This window comes from Heterocephalus glaber, unplaced genomic scaffold (genome assembly GCF_053883595.1).
Source record: "Heterocephalus glaber isolate CG9 unplaced genomic scaffold, H.glaber_assembly_v1.0 deba00001509, whole genome shotgun sequence".
Taxonomy (NCBI): domain Eukaryota; kingdom Metazoa; phylum Chordata; class Mammalia; order Rodentia; family Bathyergidae; genus Heterocephalus; species Heterocephalus glaber.
The window spans coordinates 33,783,848-33,809,714 of record NW_028258325.1 but is presented as its reverse complement, the minus strand read 5'-3'; the positions used below and the strand labels follow the sequence as shown (position 1 = coordinate 33,809,714).

General features: G+C 39.1%; 1 protein-coding gene across 12 annotated transcripts in view; it reads left to right on the top strand.

Annotated features, from left to right (window-relative positions):
- Positions 1-25,867, top strand: part of Apbb2 (amyloid beta precursor protein binding family B member 2) — a 346,490-nt gene that overhangs the window by 50,983 nt on the left and 269,640 nt on the right. For all 12 annotated transcript variants that reach the window (XM_087187842.1, XM_087187843.1, XM_087187853.1 and 9 more), the window contains one exon: positions 16,724-16,877. The gene's annotated coding sequence lies outside the window, so the exon portion shown is untranslated. The remainder of the gene's footprint in view (positions 1-16,723; positions 16,878-25,867) is intronic.

Below are 25,867 nucleotides of genomic sequence, written 5' to 3'. Positions count from 1 at the left end.
TGAGTTGATAAAATTTCAGTCAAAAGCAAAGAAGCAGCGCTTTGTGGTAGTTGGGTGATCTTAACCCCACAGTACATGTGTCACGATTTAGAGCTCTGGCTCTGGAGGCCAGGTTCAAGTCTCACTGGACCACAGCTGTGCCACCTGGCTATGCCCCTTAACCCACCTCCTTTCTTGGAGATTTCTTGAGAAGATCAAATGAACTGATAAATGTGAAGTACTTCAAACAGGTCCAACATGTAGTAATGGCTCAGTAAATGGTAGGCATCATTTTCAGTGGCTCTGTTAGCTTTAGTTATATTTTGGGTTTCCAGTTATTGTAAAGCTGGTTGAGGTTTAAGTGCATTTGTCATCCTCAGTTTCTTCCTCCTTCTGCCTCACCCTGCCTTTGGACTAGAAGCACACAATCCTTAGGATGGAAAAGGGGACCAGGGCAACTTGAGAAGAGTTAGTCACAGAGCATAGCCTTAGAGGAGGCCATTCTGTGCCGCCCTTCTCTTGGATGCTGGTGATCCGAGTTGCAGAGGGGTTCTCCTAGGCAGAGCATTAGGGCTGGAGCCACTGGAGATCTGGAACACAGATCTCCTAAGTTGAGGTAATTTCTGCTGCCATATTTAGTTTCCTAAAGTCTTCTTTGGCATCCAAATTGATGACTAGAGTGCATTCTGTGGAGACAAGTTGTCTGTCTGTCCTAATCTTAACAAAGATATGCCCTCCCTTAAGAAGGAATGTCTGGTAAAGCTCTTGTATTGCAAGAAGGGGAAATGGGAACATGCATGGTGTTCCTCAGAGCTCTGATGAATTCCTTAATTGGCAGAGGGGCTGCTGTGATTTCCTCTGCAGGCTTGGTGAACCCAGGATCTTGTCCTCCTTGGCCAGGCCGGCAGCACCTGTGAGCCCCATCCGTCATGTACAGGGGCCTGCCTGGCCTGGGCCATTGAGTTCCTGCTGTCTGAGTCACATTGTTGGCCTTGGTTTTCATCCTTGAAGTTTCCCAATAGCATTGTTTCTCTAGCGCCAACAAAGCAGCATTCTGTGATCCATCTCTGCCTCCCTCCTTTCCTCCTTCCTGTCTTTTTTTTCTTTCTTCCTTCAGCCTATTGTTTTCCTCTTTCCTTTGAGGAAATGTTATTTCTTGATTGCCTTCATTTCTTTTGGATGCTTCTGTTTATTTTTAATTCATTAAGCTAAAACCATGTTTATAAGCTTTTCTTATTTATTCCAGGGAAGAAACTCCAGTTTATAGATTATCCGTATCTCTTTATTTTTTATGTGGCTTTAAGGTACTTCACAGTCCATGAAAATTTCCTAATAAGGGAAAAAGTACTACCTCTGCAAGATTTGATAGGTTAGTGAATTATGGATTTTTATTTCCACTCACAAACTGGTCTTCGGGCATGTTAATTTTTACATTTTTCTTAGATTTCTCATCTGAAAAAATGAGAATGATAATACCCATGTCTATGAGGTTGTGGGATAAATGTATTTTTGGCACCAGTTACATTCAGTAAATGTTAAGTGGTATTACTGTGTATAGTGTGGTATTATTTGAGCTTCATAGAAGTGTAGTTTTTTGGAGGTAATTATTTTTTATCTGACTTTCTGTTAATCTCTTTCTTTCAGAGCATTGCAGCTCCTGTTTCCCTCAGTTCCTTTGCCCTTCATTTGTAGCCGTGTTACCAACTGGGAGGCAGAGTGGCACAGTGGCAGATACCTAGGATGGACTCTCAGCTCTGTTGGGGAATCTCTGCTCCCCGTTTCCCCTTCCATACAGTCACTGGACCAGGGGTGACCATGAGGAAAGGACATATGATGGACCTGGTGTGCCCTGGGTGCTCAGTCATTATTAGGTCCTCTTCTGGTTTGAAGTGTGGCTCTGACTTCTGCGGTAGAAAGCCTCTGCTACAGGAATTTCAGGCAGTACCAGGCAGCTTGCAGAGGCATTCTGTGAGCATCCCTGAACCACCTCACCCTCCCAGAAAGGCTTGTCTTACACAGTTGGCACTTGATTTCAGCCAATGATTCTCCCCTCTGGGGGGATGTTACAGTGACACTGCTTTCTCAAAATACACATTCTGAACCCCAAACCAGACTTGCTGCCTAGACCTTTTGGAAAAGCTTCCCACATGTTCTTGATGCCACTCTACCTTGGAGCCACTACTTTCGGCAAACCAGATTGACTTCTTAGTGTGTCTACAGTGTGATCCCATTGATAGAACTTCAATTTGGGAATAGCCTCTTAGGGATACTGGAGTTCTTTCCTCTGAAGAGAGGAAGAGACTCACTAATAAGAAGTAGATGTGGTGCTTTCACAATAATGATAAAGACTAGCTTGGGTTCTTCTCTAAACACTAACTTGTTCAGTTCTCACAACACCCTTCTGAGTTAGGTGGTATCATTATGCCCCTCCTGCAGGACATGGCCAAGTAACACAGAATAAGATGGAAAAACAAAAAGCAAAAAGAATAGGATGGAGCCAGACTTTGAACTCAGGTGGTCTGGCTCTAGAGTCAGTATCTTTGTCCCTATTAACATCCAGCCCTCTCTGTTACAGGTAAGATTACTTGGAAATGGACTTTGGAGTCTGTAACTGTTGTCTAAGGGCCGTGGAAACTTGGTAAGGACTGGTAGCTTCCACTGCCACTGACTCTACATTGTTTCTGGCACATCTGGCCTGGTGGAGATTTCAGGAAGGTGCAGGCAGCAGAGCAGCTTGTGTGCTGCTATCTCGGTGGGTGCTGGAGTGCATTTACAACCCAGCCTCTCACACTAGCTCTGTCCACTCTCCCACTTGTAGGTAAAGGGTTTGGGATTGGCTTGCTATGAGGGTGAAATTTTGGGGTTAGTTTCTTTGGCTTCTTGTCCTGTATCACAAGGATCCATCGGTGCTTCTCCCTTTTAGAAAGCCTGAGAAGGGTTCTCATTTCATCTTGGAAGGGCACAGAAGCCAGCTGCATGGGCCTGGAGCAGTAGCAAGCCTGGCGTTAAGTGGAGGACAGCAGAGCTCCATGGAGCCTGAAGCAGAGTATAAAGTAGTCTGGGGAAAACTGGCTTGGGCTCTGCCTGACCAAACTAGAAAATTGTGGAGCCCTCAGGCAAACACAGTAGACCATAAAAACAGTACAAATGGCCATTTGCTATGTGCTGGGCACTGTGCTAAGGGCTTTATAATACTTCATTCCTAAGTCCTACTCCACTGGAAGGAGGCTGTTACGTTCCCTGTGTTATAGAGGAGGAAACAAGTTAAATGCTGAATTTTAAGAGCAAACATTGCAAACATTAGTTGGTTTAAGGTGGACGGTGTATGTTATTTTATGGATGTTAGGTTTCTTTGAAAAGGTCTGAAAAGAATAAAACCATATCCATAAATTTATTAATTACTAAAATATATGATGAGCTTTCCAACAAATGTTGTTATAATACTTACGATTCCATTTCCAATTCAGCCATCATAGATGCCCTGAGGAAACAAACACGGGGGGAAATAAAATTCGATTGTATTAATTATGATTTCACTTCTGTGGTTAAATGGATTTTCAGCTAACATAGAAGTTGCTTCATAATTAAACAGATATTGCTTGAGGACCTGACATCTGCTAAACCTTGCTCTAGCCTGTGACTTGATTTCACCTGTATATGAGTGGTAGTTCCCTTTCTGCTTTGAGTTGGCTTAAAAAATTCTCTGCAGCAGCTCTCAGCATAATTCACTAGGTCAGACTTCAGGAATGTTATTCGATGAAAGCCATTTTTCCACATGCTTCAAGGGTAACACCGCGTCTGTGTGTCTGTTTCATCTGTCTGGGTAATACAGCTTTTTGATTCTTTTTCTTCTTCCTTCTTCTACTTTCTTTGTCATACTTTCTTGATTAGGTAGAATTAGTACAAAAGTTTGCTTCATTTTTTAAAAACGAGTAGATCATTGTTGCCCATCAAGTAAACTGTAGAAATCAGCATTGTAATCGCTGTGCTTGTAATGTTGCCACTTGCCCCACCCCCCTAATGTATAGTAATCTAGTTTTAAAAAACAAAACAACAGACTTCCCCATAAGAATCCTAGAATTATGTTTCAGAATATGAAGCTGGGCATGGTGGCACGTGCCTGTAATCCCAGCACTTGGGAGGCTGAGGTAGAGGACTGCTTTAAGTTTGAGGCCAGGCTAGGGTACATAGTAAGTTCAAGGCCAGACTGCTACATAGCGAGACTCTGTCTCAAAAAAACAAAACAAAACATAGAATATGAGAAATTTTCATTCAATTGTTATTGAAACATAAGCTATGGTTTATACACTAGAGATAACCCTAATTAGTTATTAGCAAAATGACAAATTTCATGACTAGTTTTTTAAAAAATGATGACCAAATTCATTCATTTTAAGTCTTCTTCAAATTACTTGTGATTTAAAATGAGTTACAGAGTTGGCCGGGGTGGCAAGACCAAGTGGAGCTGGTACTGTCTTTGCTATCATCTGTGACTCTGTGTGGGCCTAGAGGTCCCCTTGGTCCAGGAAGGGATGACGTGGATGTGCTGTGACTTCCCTCCTGGTTCTGATGGAGTTGGACCCCATGGGAAGAGAAATACTATAAGATACTGACATATGAGCAAATATGTTGGAGAAAGAAAGTTTTATCTTGGCAGTGGGACTTGAAAGTGAAGTCACTGGAGGTGGAAGGAATGACAGTCCCTAAAGAATAAGAAAAATAGAAGTTAAAAATAAATAATTGGGTGTTTCTTGTGCTCATTCAAAAAAACAATCCTGAATTCCAAATTCCGGTGATTGAAATTCAACCAGGAAATGGACTTCTTAAGGCAAGGACTGCCTTTTGTTGGAGATATTTTATTTTTTGTCCTGTTGCCAGGTCCATTTGTGTCATTTTGTAAGTTCTCATAGAAGTGGGAAAAGGTAAGAGCTGGGCCGAGCACTGTGTCTGGTCATCTCGAACATTGGGCACCACCTCCCTTGCTGCCTCTGAAGGCTCCTGGGTCAGGACATAATTCAGGCAGTGAGAGGACCAAGGAGAGATTGGGAGTTTAGCAAATGATTTCTTTCTTGCACTACTGTGTTCTCTTTCTCTCTATTCATTTATGGAGAGAATGGTGAATGTATCAAAGGGGGCAAAGTGTATAAAGACCAATGTTCTGTAAATCCTAGTAGTTTGTGGACCTCTTTATTTAAAGGAGAAAATATCTCACACATCTTCAGTAATATTTTTGTTGTGAAGTAGCTTAAACATGGCTGAACATAAAACTAGGGCTAAACTCCTTATGCTCCTAGCTCTTATAGCACTATAAAAACAATGGCAAGTTTATAGAGTAAATTCAAACCGACAAAACCATTAAAGTTCAAGTTAGTATTAATTTATCATGACAGATAATTTTGTTTGACCAAAATGAAACCCCTGAAAATGTGACTGTTTCTTGGAGCTGAAGTGCTAGTTCTTCAGAGATCCCTGTGAAGCCAACCTCTCTGTCCACATTCCTGGAGTCTTAGCTTCCTTCGTATAAAGCACCTTCTTTTAGCTGAATGCATGATTCAGACTTTAATTTTGCCTCATTTATTTTTATTTGACCTTGATGATTAAAAGTACACCAGTAGTGCCAAGATCAGAAACAAATATAGACCTACTTTTGATCAACAAGAAGTTAGGACTTGGTGCCTTAGTTTTACATGGGGTAGTAGAGGAAAGAAGGGTTATTGGGTACCTATAATTTTGAGTGAGAGTGAATGATACTGCTTTTAAAATATAGAACAAAAGAGGAAAAGAGGGTTTTGGGGGAAGATGATTAGTTCAAGACTAGTTTTGCTTAGGTTTCTAGCAATATGGTCGGGTGGATGCTGTAATACACTTCCCCACTGTATTCTGGATAAAACTTTTTTTTTGGTACCAGGGATCAAACTCAGGTCCTTGCACTTGCAAGGCAGGCGCAGGCACCACTGAGCCAAATCCTAGCCCAGGGTAAAACATTTTTAGAGCATTTCTGGGAATAGAGCAACTAAGACATCTCTAATGTCTCTCCTTTCATTGAGATTGACTAACCATCAGAGTAAGGTGAAACCAAATCTGGGAGCTTTGTGTGTAGGCAAACACAAAAGGCAGATTGCCTCAAGACCAAATGGTAATGTTACCCCAGTAGTTGCAGGCTAAGCCTGAGGTCAGTAGCACAGTTAGAAGATCCTGCCTTCCACTGGATGGAAACTGGAGCCATAGCAGCCCCAGGTAGAGGGTCCTTTGGCTTCTGGCCGGAGCAACTAAAAGTCCTTTCTGGAAGAAAGTACCCTCCCCCCATTTCTCCTAAAAATTACCAAATAAGTTTAGAATCAAAAATCTCCAGTCCTACTTGAAAATAAGCTACAGGACTGAGAGTCAGTAGGAACAACAAAACAAAACAACCCAAAGCCTGAAACAGATTTAGAACCCTAAGGACTTTAGATACTAGAATTATCTGATACTGGATATAAATAGCAATGTTTGCAGTATTTTAAGAAATAAAATATGTGATCACAAATAAGTAGAAATAACATGAAGTTGTAAAAAATTGATCAGGCAGATTTGGGAAAAAACAAAACCCAAGGAAAGTACTGTATTTGTTGAAATATTAAACAGACTAGAAACAGTTGAAGAGGGAATTAATGAACCTGAAAAAGGGTTTGAAAAAATGAAAAATGTAATATAGAGATGAAAAGAAAAGGATGGAAGTGTGGCTGAAGGACAGAAAAACTACAATGAGATTTCTTCAGAGCCCCAGAAAGACATAAATGATCAGTGCTTCTCTTTATGTAACATACAAGCAGATAAAGAAAGCACCAATAAGAATAAATAATGATAATAAGGGGCTGGGGATTTATCTCAGTGGTTCTACCGCCTGCCTCACAAGCACAAGGACCCGAGTTCGATCGCCGGTACCAAAAAAAAAATAATAATGATAATAAAAATTCTACTTCTAGACATAGGGAAAATTTAAAAAATAAAGTTGATCTTTAAAACCCCTTGAAAGAACAGATGCATTGGATATAAGAAGTAATAAACTGCGAGCTGATATCTCAACAACAACAATGGAAGCTGGAATAAAAAGCCGTCTTCAGAATATTAAAAGAAAATACTGCCAATTATATGCCAGCAAGACTATCATTCAAGGAAAAGGCAAAATACACTTTTGGAAAAAATCGAACCTAGTATTACCACAGCAGACCTTTCCTAGGAAGACTCCTTATGGACACGTTTCAGCGAGAAGAAAGTGATTCCTTGAAGGAGGGCTGAGATGCAAAAGGAAATAGCACAGAAGTTGGTAACCCATGCGTAAATTCCATTCATTAAACTTGACAAAGTTAAAAGAGCCATCCCTCACACATGCCAGTCACCTTTCAAGGCACACGTGGCTCATGGCTGCTGTGTCTAATTCACAGTCGTGGAGCATTTCCATCATTGTAAGAGTTTGGGGCAGCACTGGGCAGAGCAGGGGAGGGAAGGGGCACCGAGATGGCCTCTGCGGTGTGTGGACAGTAAGATGCTGTCATTCATTTGTTTTATTTTTAAGTATTTAAGAAAAACTTTGCCAAAAATTAAGATACTATTTTTTATAAGATACATTTCAGTATGGCCTGCATGAAAATGGGAAAAATGTTTCTCTAGGAACGGATGGAGCATGGGGTGAGAGCTAAGGAGCGCAGTCTGGCCTGGGGACAGGCACAGTGCTCAGTGTATGGGACATCTCAGTAGAGTTTTGGTGGATGCATGGGTGGATGGGGTTCACCAGAATGCACTTGGCAGCTGATACAAGCTGTGTGGTTGAAGACACTGGAAAGGTTTGGATGAATGGTGAGGAGGGTTGGGATGGAGCTTTTTGAGCATCTTTTGGTCAGGTAGAAAGGAGCCCAAAATAGACTCTGAAGAGAGCTTCCTGAGAGGTAGAGAAGAACCAGAAAGTACTCAAGCAACCTGAGACTAGAGTGGGAGGAGGCGGGATGCCCAGAGATGTGTATCACTGAAATAAACATCGGCCTGCTCCTTTTGATAGAAGTATTGAAAGACATAAAGGGAAAGTGTCGTTAAGGAGATGGTATTTGGACTCAGTCTCAGGGAGATGAATAATTGGCACATTAGAGTAGTTGCAGTAGTAGTAGGAAAATATAGCTAGAAGAATCACACTACCAAAGGATGGGCGTGTGAATAGGTCTTAGCCTTGGCAATAATTTCTAATGATCCATGCTATATACTGTGTCCAGCTTCCTTCTAAGTGAAGGTCTAACATTTATTCCCTCAGATTCGCATACATTTTACTCATCTTAAGTCTCTGAATCCCCCACATTCCACCCCTTTCTCGAACCTATGGCTTCATACATGCTAGACAGGCTTTCTCTCACAGTCCTGTATCTTCACCTCTTAGGTTGGGAAGTAGTTAAAAGAACAGCAGATATGACCAATACTCTAAATAAACTACACTTAGTATAGGATTTTCACAGCTTCCTCTTAAATTACACAATTTACTCTTGAGCTTTGGGATTTACTTTCTATTACTTTTTACTTTCTATATTAAAAAGCTTAATGCTTATAGTATATTATTAAGATGAGTAGTCACACGACAGCCTTAGAATACAGTAGAAAAGAGACTGCTTGATGAAGTTCACCAGAACAGAGTGCTAAGAAAATGCAGCAGATAGCTGGATTAAAAGCTCAGGCCCTTGATTTAAAAGGCATATCACACCAATCAAGTTATTTGACCCCTCCACACCTCAAGTTTTCTCATTTAAGAACAGGCATAATAGTAATTCCTAGCACAGGACAGACATGAGGATTAATGGAAAGCACTTAGCAAAATAGGCCTGTGTTATTTTAAAAATTCAAATACTTATAAAAATGGTAAATAAGTGAATATCTCTGGTTGTGCATCAGCACCATTTGGGGACCGTTAAAGAACTATAGATTCCTATGCACTGTCCAGACCTGCTCTGTCAGAGAACTTGAGCTTTGTATTCTTCCCAGGAGCCCAGGGTTTGGAAACCCTTGCTCTGGATGTGAGTAGCATTTTGGCTGCTTTTATCTGAACATTACTCTCTACCTTGAACATGCATTTGAACATTGGCTCTGAGTGTTTGTTGAGTGTGTGGGTTTTAAAGTTATTGGTCCCAGAGATTAATTCGTGGATCTTCACTCCCATAGCTTCCTTTCTCTTTCTTGTACTTCACCAGCCCCTCTCCTGCCTTCCGAGTTTAAATTTCTGGACAGCAGGGTTGACTATGTGCTGGACAGCCTAGTTCTCAGGACTTTAAAAAACATTAAATAAAACAGATTTTTTTAAAAATAGAGACTTTGCAAAAACAGTCGTTTGGCATGTTGAAATTAAACTTGAGTTTAGTTTCTAAAGTAAATAATTCAACTTTTTTTATACTTTAAAAAAATATCTGTAGGAAATGCTTCTAAAATAACTGATATTCCCCTTGTTAAAACTGAGATTGTTGTTGGATAGATTCCAGCATGTGTTCTTTTCCTTAGGGGAGAAATGTGGGAGAATGTTCTGCTTCGTGCCAAAAATCACATAGATGCTAATCCTTCCAACCTAAGAGTACCTTCCATATAGTGGCAATTATTTGGTATATGGTAAAATGTGGCCTGGAGATTAAAATAAGAAATAAAATGTTTACTGCTTTTAGATCAGTTAGAATGGTCTTTTTAACCTTTGTGTGTGGAGACTTTGGTTATAAAAACGATTATATTGCAGCAGAAGCAGTATGGCTGTGTATGTGTATTTAGCACATACATTTATATTTCATGTGGATGAAGAATGACTGGAATATCAGCTACATTAGATGGAAACTTTTTTAGTTCCAAGTCCCTGGGACATAGTGATTGCTCAATAAAAACGTTCCAAATGAATGACCTAACAGTAAAACAACCAGAACTAACAACCACACCTATCACTTTTCACTGATAAACTTTGTTACAGACTTGGTGTAAAGGTGACACCACTTGATATTTTTTGGGTAGGCTGATCAGATGCTGTGTGCTTGTCCCCACCACCCCTGATGCCTCCTACCAGATCTCAGCATCTCTTAATGAAGATGCCCTGCCCTGGGAGGAGCTGGGTTTCCTGTGCTCACCTTTGTATCCACAGTCCCACTTCTGACAGTGTGTAGTTTCTTAGTAAGTGTTTGTTAGATGAACACATAATGCCTTATATTTCTATAATGCTTTCCTGATTGGCTTCAGCAATGGACAACTCCATGAAGGTGGCTGATGGTGCCTTCTCAGTCTGACAAGTGATAGAACAAAGAATAAAGAGGCTAGGTTTGCAATCAGAAAGCCTCGGGTTACAAACTGCAACCTCTGAATCTGTTGATTTCTTCACCTTCTGTTCCACAACAGCCTTTGACACTTAGTGAACATTAATTTCTTTCCTCCCCTGCTGACTTTCTGTTTACTTGAGTTTGTGCTGGGGAAAGTCATTGTGTGAAGTATTTTCCAAACTGCTGTGTCTCCTTATCAGCCACAAACTTTTTGGGTACCAGTTTGGGTATTCACAATACAGTTTTTTTTTTCCCCTTACCTGAAATGGAAACTTATGATACACTCTTTTGGGGAAAATTTTTACTTTTAGACTGGCCTTCATTCTTTTAAACAATTTGTACTCTCCTGTCTCCCAAATATTTTAAGATATAAATTTGTTAATATTAAGGATCTAAGTGTTAAAGTCAAAATTTCACAGCCGTGAGAAAAATATTCTTCAAAATAGTATTTCTTGCCCTGTTTTATGAGGTCATTTTGAGGTAGAAATTTCAGCAGTGTTGAATTGCTTGGCTGATATTTCCAGAATGATGCTCAAGAAGTAGAAGCCAAAGCCAATAGACTATGGAAAAAAATTGCTGGTCAAACACTTAAGGTTTCTGAAAGATGGCAGTATCATGGTACACATTTTGCTAAAGCCATTCGCTGGAGCTGAAGGCTGAATGACACACTGCCAAGGTTCCACGTAATGAAATATTTCAAAATCTATGAATCTCATTGAATTTCTATTTAGTCTTCTATTACGTAAGATAATGTTGTGACTTCAGCAAGATCTGTCTAGCTTGTGGCTGATAAGTCACAGCTCATTCTATCAGTGCTAAATTTAAACTTACTGTTATTATCTACAAATGACTTTAAAGAGTTATGTGACTAATACTCCCCATGAAGCTCTGATTTCATTGGGAAATACCAGAGAGACTCTAATTCCTTTTGCCCACTTTGGACATTAACTTTTAGTATTAGAACTGAAAGATAGATGGAAATAAATAGGTGCTAATACTGTGTTCCCCCTAGGATCTTGGCATGGAAATATAAGGTGTGAATTTGTTACAGCTTGTGTCTAGATGTTCCCCCAAAGCCTCGTGAAGTCATAGGTGAGGCTTTTTTGGAGGTGGCTGGATCTATAATGTTTGACACTGGAATTGATTTATGGTGCAGTGCTAGGCTCAAGGGCACTAGGATTAAGATTGTGACTGCTACCCACCCTAAGTAGTCTGGAAGAGAGAAAAGGGGCAGAAAGACATTGTTAAAGCCCCTTGCTTTTGCCACCTTCTACCTGTCTGCCTGCCTTGGAGCCAGCTGATTATAGACTGAAACTTCTAGAATGTCTGAGCTAAATCACCCTTTCCCCCTTTAACTTTGGGTGTCAGGTATTTTGTCTCAGCTATGAGAGGAAAGAAACTAAGATGGAATTTGGTACAGAGTTGTTGCTATGACTACCTGGTCATGTGGTTTAGGAGCCTTTGGAGCTGTGCTCCTAGAAAGGGAAAGAGTTAGGAAAGGTTTGGAGATGCCAGCTGAAAATGTAGAACTAGAGCACCTGAGGTCATACTTGATGGGAGATTCTGGTCAGAGTTCAGAAGACCAGACTGCTGATAGAAATGCTGCTCATAAAGAGCAGGCTCAGGAGGTTTCTGCTGGGAAGAAGGACTACATTGGCTGTTGGATTCTAGATGATATGAATGTGTGTTATGGCTTGGCAGAAAGTTTATCTGCACTTTCCTCATGGCCAGATACTTTGCCTGTGACAGAGATTAAAGGTGGTGGATTATAATCTTGCAGAAGAAATTTCAAGGTAGTCTAATGTTGAGGCCATGGCATGGCTGCTGTTGGGGGCTTTTAGCCAGATTTATATTGAGAATCAAAACCAAAGAGCCCAGCAGAATGATTTAAAACATTTTGAGTCTGGCCAGAAAGGAAGCTCCAGTAAAGCTGTGGACTGCAAAAATAGAACTGAGGAGATCTGGATTGTTGAGAAGGAACAGGAGAAGAGAAAAGATAGCCTGAGGGCATCACAAGAAGCAACAGGACTCACTCTTTGCAGCCTCAGAATGGCGAAAGTGAAAGACTTTGCTTTGAGAAGAGAGCCCCAGAGCACGGTGATCCAGAATGGCAACAGCCTAGGGAAATTGTCCCCCAGATTTGGTTCATAGGCACAGGACCCCTGCAGCCAAGAGAAGGAAGCCTGGTTACTGCTCCAGCTCAAAGCAGACCTTGGCGCCACCCACAAGGTGCTGGTTTTAGGTGCTGGCAGGATGAAAGAGTTGTGGGGTCAAGAGGGCTTCCACCCAGGTTCAGAAGGAGGCCTGGGAGGCCAGGCAGTGTGCCCTGAAAGGACAGTGCACGGAGCTGTGAGTGTGAAGCTAAAGGTGCATTGGAGACCCCAGAAATTTGGAAAACAGAAATGTGGATTGTCTGAGGAAAACTACAAGGAGGAAGCAGAGCTGGCCCCAGAGAGAAGCCATGGGAGCCACAACCACTGGCAGTGCTATAGGGGCGGCACCACCTAAGTCCTTTGGAGTTCACATCTTGCCACAGATTTCCTCAGATGCTCCATATGGAACTATAGGACTTAATGTTTGCGCTGTTGGATTTTGGACTTGCTTTCTTCCCATTCCTTTGTATTCTCCCACTTGTACCTTTTGGAATGAGAATGTTTATCTTGTGCCATTGTAAGTGTTTAACTGTCATCATTTGTATGGGGGCTTACAACTAAGAGTTCACTTTAAACTTCAGAGGAGATGTAGAGTTGGACTTTTCAGCAATGCTGAAACTGTTAGGACTTTGGCAGCTCTTAGAGATGAACTAAATGCCTTTTACATAAAGGGATGTGCATGAGTCTTTGGGGATCCAGGGGCAGAATGTTATGGCTTATGTCTAGATGACCCCCCGCCCCAAGCCTCAAGCAGTCATAGGTGAGGCTTTTCTGAGGTGGGTGGATCTAGAGTGTGTGATGCTTGAATTGATTCATGGTGCAATGCTAGGCTCAAGGGTACTAGGAGTAGGGTGTGAGTGCTACCCACCTTAAGTAGTCCGGATGGGATAAAAGGGACAGAAGACACTGTTAAGGTCCCCTTGTTTCTTTTGCTACCTTCTGCCTGTCTGGCATGCCACCTGCCTTGGAGCCAGCCGATTATGAACTGAAATTTGTAGAAACTCTGAGCTAAATAATCCTTCCCCCCTTGAACTTCAGCTGTCAGGTATTTTGTCAGCTACGAGAGGAAAGTAACTAAGACAGGATTTTAGGAGCGGTTTGGGGTGGAAAGAAAGCATTTTCTTTTTCATCTAGTGCCGGCCTTCTCACTTGTGGCAGGACAAAGCCATTGTGTTTGCTTGGGCTCTTACAAAGCTGGATCACATCATCTCTGGTGTGGCTTTCTTTTTATTATTACTAGCAGCTTCACAGTTCATGCCTTCGTTTTGGTGCTGCACAGTAGGGACGGGGTGACGAGAAGTGAGCTCAATAAAGGCCTTTCAGGAAAGCTTTCCGAGTTTGTCGTTGCCATCTGTCCTCTTTGGTCTCTTGCTTGTCAGGTTGGTCACACTTTATGAGACTCTGAGGTTTCTCATTGGAGTGGCATAGACACTCTAGGTAGAAACTAAGAAAGAGGCTGAAGTAAGCACTGTTTCAAAGAAATAATTAGGAAGAAAAGAAAAACACCTGTTTGTTCTCTAAGGTTGTATGAAACATAAGATGTGGAACATTTGGATTATTTATTTTCATTCTTAGTGACTTGTTAATTTTCAAAACCACTCATATCTTTCCCTTAAGACGTGGGTCATTTTTGAAGTAAGCAGCCAGGTCTTGATGCCATAAATTATTTATTTCTAAAACAGATAAGCATGCATCTTTCAGGTCTTTTGCAGGTGATTTGGCACAGGTGTAGTTTTATTTGTGGAAAATCTTTTGTCCCACTTTAAGCAGGGGGATTGTTCTGTTATCAAAAGGGCCAGAGGGACTAGGACCAGAACTTTCGGCATGATAGGCAGTTTCTGTTGAGAACACCTGCTACCAGCACACAGTGCAACCATTGTTTCTTTCCCTGGACACATTCTGGACAGAGCCCTGTTGTTGTTGTTGTTGTTGTGTAGCCTGAAGTTGAGTCTTCACTTTATTTTTCTGCAGACATTTCATTTATAGTGGAACAGATTTCTGTCATTCTTCTGGTTTAGCTGATATGAATTTAATACAGTATATGTTGTGATCCAAGGGTGCTTGCTGAGACATTGTAGTCGTGGAAAGAGCACTTGGTTGGAATGAAGGCAGATAATCCCGACTCACATCCCTGCTTCCTGACTATATGGCTAAGGGAGAAGCATTTTGACTCTTTGGGCCTGGGCTTCTTGGAGTAAGAGATTGTCAGGACTTCCAGCATTAAGTTTCCACTTGTGCTTTGTATTTCTTGGGATGCCAAGAGCATCAGAAGTGCGTGTGGCAGCGGTTGGTAAGAGCCCTGTACCTGTGAAACCATTAAGTAACCCCAGGAGATGCTCTCTTAATTAAGTGATAGTGTGTTGCATAGCCAGTGATCGAGAAGTTTGGATGAGATGTTCTCTCTGTGGCCAGTTTCCACACTAAAAAAGAAAAATGTTTGCATTTCTAGGAAATTGCTGTGTTTTCAGCCTTGAACATGTTACTACATACTTAAGTGTGAACTTATAAATTAAGAACTTATAAATCAAGTGTCCCTTAACGCTTGAGACCAGAAATATTTCAGATTGCAGAATTTTTTGGACTTTTGAATGTTTGCATATACATATGGAAATATCTTGGGGATGGGACTCAAATCTGAATACAAAATTCATCAGTGGGCTTGAAGATTATTTTACACAATATTTCAGATAATTTTGTATATGAAACAGTATTTCATAGTTTGGAATTTTTCACTTGTCCTGTCATGGTGGCATTCAAAAAGCTTTGTATTTTGGAGTGTTTTAGATTTTCGATTCTTTGGATTAGGGATACTCAGCCCATAATGAGTTTAGATAAGTGAACACTTCTTAATTTATTAGCTCTCTTACTCAAGTAAGAGGCAACCTATGGATAAGGCTAATGATATAGCATAGATGTCCCATTTTTGTTTTATATTCTCATACTCTTTAAAAAACCCTAATTTAAAAATTCGTATTGTATGAGCACTATATATTAATTATAGAAAACTTGGAAAATGCCAAAAAGGAAACTTAAGTAGCTTCCAGAAATGCTGTTATTTACACTTTGGTGCCTTTAGGTTATATACACAGTGGAACAGAATTGTGATCACAGTGTTCATATTGATATCTTTTTCTTGCTGCTTTCTTTTCAGGTGATTTTGGGGACTGAAGGTAGAGATTAACGTAATATTATATTTGGCACATTTGCAATGAGGGCTGTTTTGATTTACAGAACTAGAATTGAAGATCAGTATCTGAAAATAACATTTGTCCTGTTCCCTCTTGAATAGGCTTTCAATATTTAGCCTCTATAGATAGTGTCATAAATATTACTATATTTAACAGATGAAGACTTCTTAATCTGTTAGCTCTTATTGTTCACTAATTCTTTTCATAAGCATCCCTCATTTGAGTTTTTCTGTGTCAATATTACTAGTTGCAGCATCAGTGAGCATAAGTTGCTTTTAGGCTGTTTTTCTGGATGCTCTGAGCGCTCAGGCTGAAGCATGGTAACTAGTGTGGGTCTGGATGTAGTTTGGCAGCAGGAAGGTTAGAGGATTCCTTTTGCCCAGATAGATTATACATTTGATAATATTTATGATTTACTTGCTGAGTATTGGTTTTATATATAATTTCCTCTATTAGGAAATGAAAGATTAATTTCTCCTTTGGATTGTGTAGCCTGTAAAATATTCTGTTAGGCCATTTGCACTGCATTGTGAGTACAGTTCTAAATCCTGAACCACATTAGAATTTTTTCATGGCCCCTACTCCTGTGTCTCTTGGTGGCGTCCTTTGAAGTCTTAAAATGTTTTCATGTTTGATTAAGATTAAATCTGGGTCTCATTTTACTTTTAGCCATATTGAGCAAGTTAATTTTCTGTTTGAGTTCCTAAGGGGAATGACTGCAGGCCTCTGTGTCCCAAGAATTCAGACTAAGCCCTGCCAGAACATTCCTGTGGTTTTCCATGGGGCAGATCACTATGTTCATGAAATTTTAGTTGTAGCTTGTGTTTTCCATGGTTAATTAAAACATCTGGCTTTTAAATTTTCCCCAAACGGAACACAGTCGTGTGGCCGTACCTTTTCAGTAATGATTAAATACTTAAGCCCTCCTCTCGGAATAGGCCTGACTTGTCTTTAGAGTACCTTATAAGCTGTTGTCTCTGTTCATCAATGATTTTAAATATTTGGAAGGTGCTTGATGTTATCCTGCCAACTATGTGCCCTGGAGAAAGAAACAGTTTGTGAATATGAATCCTTATAATGGCTTCTGGCCTTTGCTCTCCAGGTTGGAGCTGCCCTGGGTGAGCTGCTGCAGTCTCTAGCCAAGCATGCTGTGGTTGGATCTGCCTAGCCGTGGAACAGAAACATTTGCTGGGTGGAAAATCCATAAAAGAAAGCTCCTGTGAAACACTGAGACAGACGACAACTTCAGCAAAAAGGTTGGTATAAACATAAGAAAGGCTGGCTAAAGTTCACTGGGTCAGATAGGGAAAAGTTGTTTTGTCTCTTCCATTAGTATTTTTGAGACAACCCCAAGTAATTATCTGGAGTTGTTTGGGAGATTCTTAGCATCCTGTCAGTGGTGTATCCTCACAGATTTCTTTGTAGGGTATATTGTTGTCTTCCTTTCCTTCTCTTCTTCTCCTCTCCTCTGTCCATCCTGTCTTTCATCTTTTCCTCTCTCAGAGAAGGAGGATCTTCAGCACAAATTGCAAAAGCCACAAGCAGAGGTCACCCATAACAGCCTCAGTGATCGTATTTGGAGAGAAAGCCATGTTTGCCCCAGGGGGAGGGGGTGGGGTTGTGCTGGGATTTTCAGAGAGTTGTGCTTATTTATGTTTTCACACTGAGAAGGTTGGGTCATTTCTGAGGGGGTACTTCTGGCTGTGCATACTTTGTTTGCTTGGCAAGGTTTTAAGTACTTATTTTCCCCAAACCAAAAGCTACTGAAACGTTCTTTTTCAGCAGTGTGTGCATTTGGCATTAAGATACTCATATAAGGCAAGGGAAGAGAAAGGCCCTGAATATAATAGGGATTTAAATAAATGCAAAATAGGCTCACTGTGAACCAGGAGAATGAAACAGCATCAATAACCCCATAGGTGGCAGTAAGGTGGAAAATAACTCATTTTGAGAAAGTATATTGTACAGGGTCAGGCATTGTAGATAATTTCTCTTGGCTATTCAGTGGATAACTTGGCCTGATTCATAAAAGGCAGTTAAGAAGTACTCAGTGGGAAGGAGCGAGCCAGCAGGCTTTGAGAGCCAATGAAGTGGTGACTGTCTGTTGACCTTGGCTGCCCAGCATCTCTTTCCCATTTCTTTTAATAAATCACCCACATTTTCCCTGGGAAGCTACCCTTGCTTCGTTGTCAGTCTATGTAGTTAGAGGTGGTGGTGACTCCACTGACTCAGTCCTGGGCATGTGACATAGCCTGACCAGTGATGTTCACAATGGTCAGTTAATAGAGGGACCCCACGGTACTTACTTCAGTACTGTTGTGGAAACTATTGAAAAGAGAGTTTGTTTTCCTTTTTTGTGAGTTTGTTAAGCTGGAGCTGCTAGTGGCAATTTTGTGTGTATGTGCGGAATTGAACCCAGGGCCCTTGTGCATGCTAGGCAAGTGCCCTACCACTGAGCTATATCTCCAGCCAGAGGGAAAGACTTTCTGAGAATTAAGTCAGCATAGAAGAAATCAGAGCAGGGAGATGGAGGAAAGGAGGTGAAATGGGAGGGACCCCCATACACATGAACCCAATTACATATACACAGATAAGTACAGCACATGCATACAAATGCCCAGATACAAATGCACATATATATGCAAACATACATATGCATTCACATGTTCATTTATATACTCATGTAGACGTATGCTCACACATATATGTGCACAAATTTGACCCCCATTTTAGCATACAGCAGCATTTCCCATTTCACTTTCCTGGCAGGTTAGTTAGGTAACCGTATCACTTACATTCCAAACTTCCTGATTTACAGTAGCATCTAGGTGTGAGAGCTCAGTGCAGAAATGATCGTGGCTTAGTCCCTGTCTTTGGAGGCTAATGGTGTAGGAAATGGCTTGGTACATCCTTGGGTAGCTGACAAGGAGCATGGCAGTGTATCACTAGAGGTAGAGCAAGGCTCTGTGGGAGAAGAGGTGAAACTCTGCATTCTGCTGGGCAGTGGAGAGAATAGCAGAAAGCACCAGCAAAGGAGAAATGGGGCTTTGGTTTCAGAAACATTTTTAGATCCATTTAATTCAGTTACTTTTTGAGTATAAAGAAAGAAGCCTTTCCAAAGCCTATAGTTAAAGCAAATTGCAGATAAGGAAGATAATTTCAGGGCATCACCAGTAGTAGAATCTTGTTATTTACTGTAAATACAATTGTTTCAGGAGCAGCCAAATGAGAGGTTATCAGAAAGCTGTCCAGAGTTTATTTTAACACCAGACAGTAACAGCCATTGTTCTCATCAAAACCTCAGTTGGCTTTGTGTTCAGTGAAATTCCAACTGTGCCAGGGAATATTGAAGCTTTATTTCCTCTTGTGACTGTTACTCTTTATTATTATTATTATTTAATTTTTATAATTAACATAATTTGCTCAATTTAAACTTATAAGACTTTGGGGGAGTTTAGATTATAGAAACATAGGGCAGAATGTACAGACAGTTTCCATATAACTCCTGCTGCAGATTTCTCCTATTATTGCTATCTTGCATTAATGTGACACGTTTGTTATAATCAGTGAGCCAGTTTGACATATTAATTGAGGTTCATAGTTTATATTGGGTTCACTCTATGTTATATATTCTATGGGTGTTGAAAAATATTTTCAATAGTAACACAGATTTTTGTATGATATATCATACAACTATGTATCATAGTATAAATTTATCATACAAATATATCATAATGTAATATCATACAAAATAGTTTCACTGTCCTAAAAATCCCAGTGTCCTACCTAGTCATCCCTTCCTACCTTCTCCTGAACCCCTGATTTTACCATCTCTATAGTTTTACTCCTCAAAATGTCATATAATTAGAATCATATACTATGGAGTCTTTTGAGATGTGCTTTTTTCATTTAGCAAAGTTCATTTAAGATTCCTCTGTCCTCACATGAATAAATACGGAATAATTTCTCTGGTGTGAGAAACTGAAAGTGTAAATAAGGACTAAATGTATAATAGGTAATGTGAAATAGGAAGAAAAGGGGCAAAGGGAAAGAAAGTGGGAGGGCTAGGGGAAAGGATAGAAGGGAATGGGATTAATATGAGAAAATGGAAAAATAGGAACAAAATCTTTGTAAATAGGGAGGAATGGAGGGGTTGAAGGGAGGGCTGAGCAAGGGTGAAAAATAAGAACCAAGAGAGACTATGTAAAGGTGCAAATTTCCAATGATGAATGTCATTATATTGTATACCTAAAATGTACCAATGATTAGAATGAATAATTGATAATGTAAAATAGGAAGAAAAGGTCCAAAGGGATAGGGGTAGTGGGAGGGTCAGGGGAAAGGAAAGAAGTGAAAGGAAAAATGATGAGAAATGGAAAAAATGGAAATAAAGTCTTTGTAAATAGGGAAGGGCGGAGGGGGTGAAGGGAGAGCTAGGAATGGGGAAAAAATAAGAACCAAGATGCATTATGTAAAGATACCATTCCCAATGAGAAATGTAATTGTGTTGTATACCTACAATGTACCAATAAAAGAATTTAAAAAAAAGAAAAGACTCCTCTGTCCTTTCATAGCTTGACAGCTGATTTTTTTGCAGTACTTAATAGTACTTCTTTGTATGCTTATTCCATGGTTTACTTATTCATTCACCTTTTGAAGAAACATCTTACTTGTCTCCAAGCTTTGGTAATTATGAATAAAGCTGCTATGAACATTTCTTTGTGAGTTTTTGTATGGAAGTTTTAAATTCATTTGGATTTCTTATTGTTAAGTGTGATGTTAGCTATAAAGACATTCTTTATTAAGTTGAGGAAGTTCCCCTCTAGTCCTAGTTTTTATGAAAAAGTATTGGATTTTTTCAAATTTTTTTTGCAAGTATTGATATGTTCATATGATTTTTCTTTAGTTTCTTAAATTATAGATTACATTAATTTAATTTTGAATGTTGAACCAGCTTTTTGATAGGTATTGCATTGAACCTCAATATCAAGAGTTCTAATCCATGAACATGAGATGTGTTTTCATTTCCTTAGGTCTTTAATATTTTTCAACAGTGCTGCATTGTTTTCAAGGTATAAGTCTTGTACTTCATTGTTCAGTTTATTCCTAAGTATTTTTTTTTCTTTTTGATGCCTTTACAAATGAAATTGTTTTCTTAATTTCATTTTTGGGTTTTTCATTGCTAGTCCATAGAAATGCAATTGATTTTTATATAATGACCTTGTTTCCTCCAACTATGTTGAACTTGTTCATACAAGTACTGATAATTTTTTTACTATACATGTGACTTCCTTAATATTTTCTGTATAACAGATTGTATCCTCTACTGTTAGATTTATTTCTTGCCCAATCTGGATGTTATCATTGTTTTTTGGCAGTTATTTGAAAACTTGATTGTGATATGAGAAATACAAAATTGTGCACTTTGGAGTTTCTTATGAAATCATTCCATTATGTAGATTTTTGATAAAGACAAACAATGACAATTATGAAATTCAGTTCCTATTTACTCTGTGTTCTTTTGCTTTGAGATTGCATGGACATACATGTCCAGACCTTTTTTATTTTTGAGACACAGTCACTGAATTACTGAGTTGGCAAGTTTCCCAGGCTGGGCTTAAATTTCCTATCCTCTTGCCCCAGCTTTGAGACTACTGGGATTACAGGTGTGTGCCACCACCCCTGTTCAGTCAAGTACTTTTTAGGCATTCCTATATTTTCTTTGAAGAAATCCCTATGCAAATTTTTTGCCTATTATTATATAGGGTTATTTTGCTCTGTATCTGTACTCTGGATATAAGTCCTTTATTAGATATCTAATTTGCACCTGCTTTCTGCCAGTCTTTGGTCTTGTCATTTTCATTTTTTTATGCTGTTGTTTTTCTCCATAATGAAATAATGTAAATTTAGATTAATATTAAATTTTGTCAATATAGGAAATTGTGTGTGTGTGTGTGTAAATTTCTTTTCATTTTTTTTCAGTAAACTTCTTTTCTTAATGGGGTCCTTTGAGGTACAAAAGTTTTTAATTGTAATGAAGTTCAATTTATCTCTTTTTTCTTTTAAAACTTACTATTGTGATGTTTCTAAAAGCTCTTTGCCTAATGAAAGCTCACAAAGTTCATTTTATTTTAATTTCTTTTTCATGTTCCATACCAACACCATTGCTGATAAACATAAAACTATTCATTATCTACTGATTTCATGGTACTTTTGTAGAAAATCACATGTCCATAAAGATAAAGGCTTATACCTAGACTCTCAGTTCTGTTCCTTTGATTTACATAACTGTCCTTACACTAGTACCACACTGCAGTTAGCATTTAGCATGCATTTTTTCTATGAAAAAGATTGTTCAAGAAACAGACTTTATTTGCCATACATCTCTTTAAAAAAATTATTATCTTTCCTCTCCTTTTTTGTGCTTTTAAGTACTAGTCTATGGCAATTTCTCTTTCTGATAATTAAGAAAGCTTAAAATGGTAGAAGACAATGTACAGTCTGGATACTTATTCTTTCGTTTATCACTGTATTACTTTCAGTCTAGTCTAGATGCTTATTCTTTATTACTGTATTACTTTATTCATTTTCTTGTTGCTGGAGATTGAATCTGGGTCCTTGCTCGTGCTAAGCGTGCACTCTGCACTGAGGGGGAGCTGCAACTCTATGCTACTTTAAATCTAAGCAATGCTTTGTTTTTCAAAAAGGAAATAAACATTTTTATGCCCACTCTCCATCTGAATAAAACTGATTGAATTTTTCATTACCTCTGTCATAATCATTGTCAGTAACTACTAACTGAAGGATTTATAAGTCAAGTGTATTATTTCAGGAATTTTTGTTCATGGTGATATGAGTTGCATCTCATTCAGAAAAAGATAAATTTCACAAAACTGTTATTTTACTAAATAGAGAAATCTATGAATTAAAATGTCTTGGGTTTGGTAGCATAGTATGTAGTTCTAAATGTTTTATGAAAATTGGAAAAATTTCAGATACAATTAAAATTTATCTATTTTTAAACTTATATCTGTTTTTGTCTTTTTACTACATTAGTATGGATCTCAGTAGACTACTATGAAAACGTGAAAGACTGCAAATTTATCTCTTCTTTAGTTAGAATTATATAAAACTTCTGAATGTGAAGATTGAAAAGAAAGTGTTAAAAGTTATTGCTTTATTGTAATGTCTGGATTCTGGTTTGACGGTTTTGTTTTCTAGTAAAGTTATAATTTTGTTTGGGGCATTGCTTTTGTTTTTAATGTAAAAAAAAAATCTAAATTTGGTCCTGGTGAAATTCAGAGACATTTTCTTTTTCTGGCATATAGCTAAAAAGCTAATTCTACTGGGTTTCAATTGGGGATTAAAATCATACTTTCAGATGTGGAGCATGTTTACTATAGTTCCATTATGTCAAACCATGTCTTATTGAGGCCTCAGTTCTGTAGGATGGCTTATCTGCCTGGTTTCTGCTTGCTTTTTTTAGGGGATGTGTACTGGGGATTAAACTCAGGGTCTTCACACTGAGCTACAGCACCCAGCTTTTCTTCTGATTGATGATTGATTGAGTGATTTTTGAAACACAGTCTTGCTAAGTTGTCCAGAGTGGGCTTGAACTTGTGATCCTCCTTCCTCAGCCTCCCAGAGTGCTGGGATTATAGGTATGCAGCTCCACAGCCAGCTTCCTGCTTTCTTTGTAATCTTCACATTTCAACATGGGTAGACCAGCTTGACGGGCACTGACATGCTTGTTACCTAGCCCCATTGCTTTCCAGGCAGTCCTTTGGCTTGCAGTGTTACTTAGAAAAATACATGTGTAGAGGCAATGTGGAATTATTCTTTGTAGCATTCATTTAGAAGAAAAAGTCATAAGTAAGTTCTCATTGGTATCCCTAGGATTCCCTGAAATAGGCGTCATAAATCTATCAACCTGGGAACTCCTTTAAATCTTTCTTAATCTTTTTTTAATTCTTTTTTTCTCTTGGTGAGAAGCACATGTAGAAACATCTTCATGACCTACTCACAGAATGGCTCTGAGGAGTGTAGTATAATGTTCTTTGTTTTTTTCTTCCCAGTGTTGGGAATGGAACTCAGGACCTTGTTCTTGCCAGGCAGGCACGGTGCCATTGAGCTACATCCCTGGCCTAGTCTTAGTTTTTTTGGGGGAGCTGAAACAATATGCCTGGATGAGGGTAACCTCTTCACTGTGCTTTACTTTGAATAGAGCCTTTTGCTGACTGAAGGTAGGGGTTCAGAATGATTGAGGGCTGGGGATCGTAGTTCAGTGGTGGGGCACTGGCCTAGTATGTGTGAGGCCCTGGGTTCAATTCTCAGTACTAGAAAAAGAAAAATAAAAAAGAATAATAGAATAGTTCAAGTTATGGTATAGTTACATTTGTGAGGCTCTGTCTTATTGTCTGATCATAAATGAAGTGAAATCAGATAAACCATTTGCTAGGCTAGTATGAAAATAGTACGTCTGATGAGAGTGGGGGCATTCAGGATGGTATGTGGTTTTCATATACAGTGGAGTACTACTCTGCCATAAAGAAAGATAACTTGAGACATTTTTAGGTAAATAGATATATGTTGAGACCATACTTTAAGTGAAATAAATTGGACACACATGTTTAAACACTGTGCTGTTTCTCTTGTGAGAAACTGAAAGTGCAAATAAGGACCAAAATGGATGACAGATATTGGGAAGTAGGAAAAAAAATGTTCAAATGGGAAGGGGAACAAGGGAGGAGGCCAGGAGAAGCGAAGAAAGGGACAAGGAAAAAGAGAATAAAAGGAAAAAAATGGAAACAAAGCTTTATAAGTAAGGAAGAAGGGTTGAAAGGAGGGGAGGGGGATGGGAAAAAAAGAATCAAGATGTATCATGTACAGGTACAAATTCCCTACAATGAATGTGATCTTATGCATATTAAAAGGGTGCCAGTAAGGGCCAGGGAGATTTAGCTCAGTGGCACTGCACCTGCCTTGCAACCACAGGGTCCTGAGTTCGATCTCTGGTATCCCCCCTCCCCCAAAAAAGTGTACCAATAAAAAATAATGTGTCTGAAACTTGTTTTCGTGAGTAGAGAACACATTTTTGTGTCAATCTGTAATGAAGAAGCTTATAATTATATTAATTGAGTTTGGAATATTACATCTTTGATATTTCAGTTGTCTCTATATTTTTATGTTAAGTAATCTATGAAATATAGATTTCCTTTAAAAGCCTTCAAAAATACCATATGTGACATATAGTCAATTGTTATATACTTTAATGTAATTACTGATACAAGAACAAGCAGTTCTTTCTCAGTCCCATACTGATCTGTGATGAATAAAACATTTAATTTGATTACACTGTCCAAATAAAATCTACATTCATTAAAATTTTATTAAAATTTTTAAATTTTATTATCTGCCCAAATAAGTATTTATACCCAGTTTCACCAGTAAACAGAAATAGCCCATTAAATGTTTTTATATAGACAGTTTTGAAACCAGTGATTTATAAAAACTGAGTGTCAACATCAGCTAGCTTGCATTAGAATATGCTCTGTGCAGTGTTCCCACTGTACCCTTTTGTAGACGAAAGGAAAACAGTTTTTACTGTAATCATCAGATAGCTGAGGCCTTTGAAGGCAGATTTAGAATCGTAGTAACTGTTCCTTGATGTTTTCATAAGGGAGGTTATATTGAGGAAGCTTTTATGATAGATGTGATTGTTAGTTTTGGTTTTATTACTGTAATGGTTCCTTTCTGGTGTCTGGTTAAAGTGTCAAAGTACCTAGGAAAGTCAGACAGGAATTAGTGACTTTACCAAAGATTTGTCTCAGAAATAAAACATTTGAAATTCTAACCCCAACTTTAGGCCCTTGATTTTTGATTCTAGGATAGGGTTAAGAAAGACTGCTGCTTTTCAGCAGGCTGAAAAAGGGACTATTTTGACTGATAAGGGACTATTTTGACTGATAAGGGACACTGAAATTAGTTCTCTTTACTTCAGTGAAATTCTAAGTGAATGGGGCAGTGCATCTCATGTGGAAGGCTGCTGTGGTCATTGCTGGAAGAAACAGGATATAGTGTTCCTCATGGGGGAGACTGCCAGAATCCAAGCCTGCTGGGGAAAGTAGCATTTTTCTTGAGCATGTGCAGTGTGCTGTGTACTTATGCTCTTACTCAGCTTTGGATGGAAAACTGAGGGAGAGGGTCACGGACTTCATCTCTTCCTTACAATAACCATGTGTGAGAG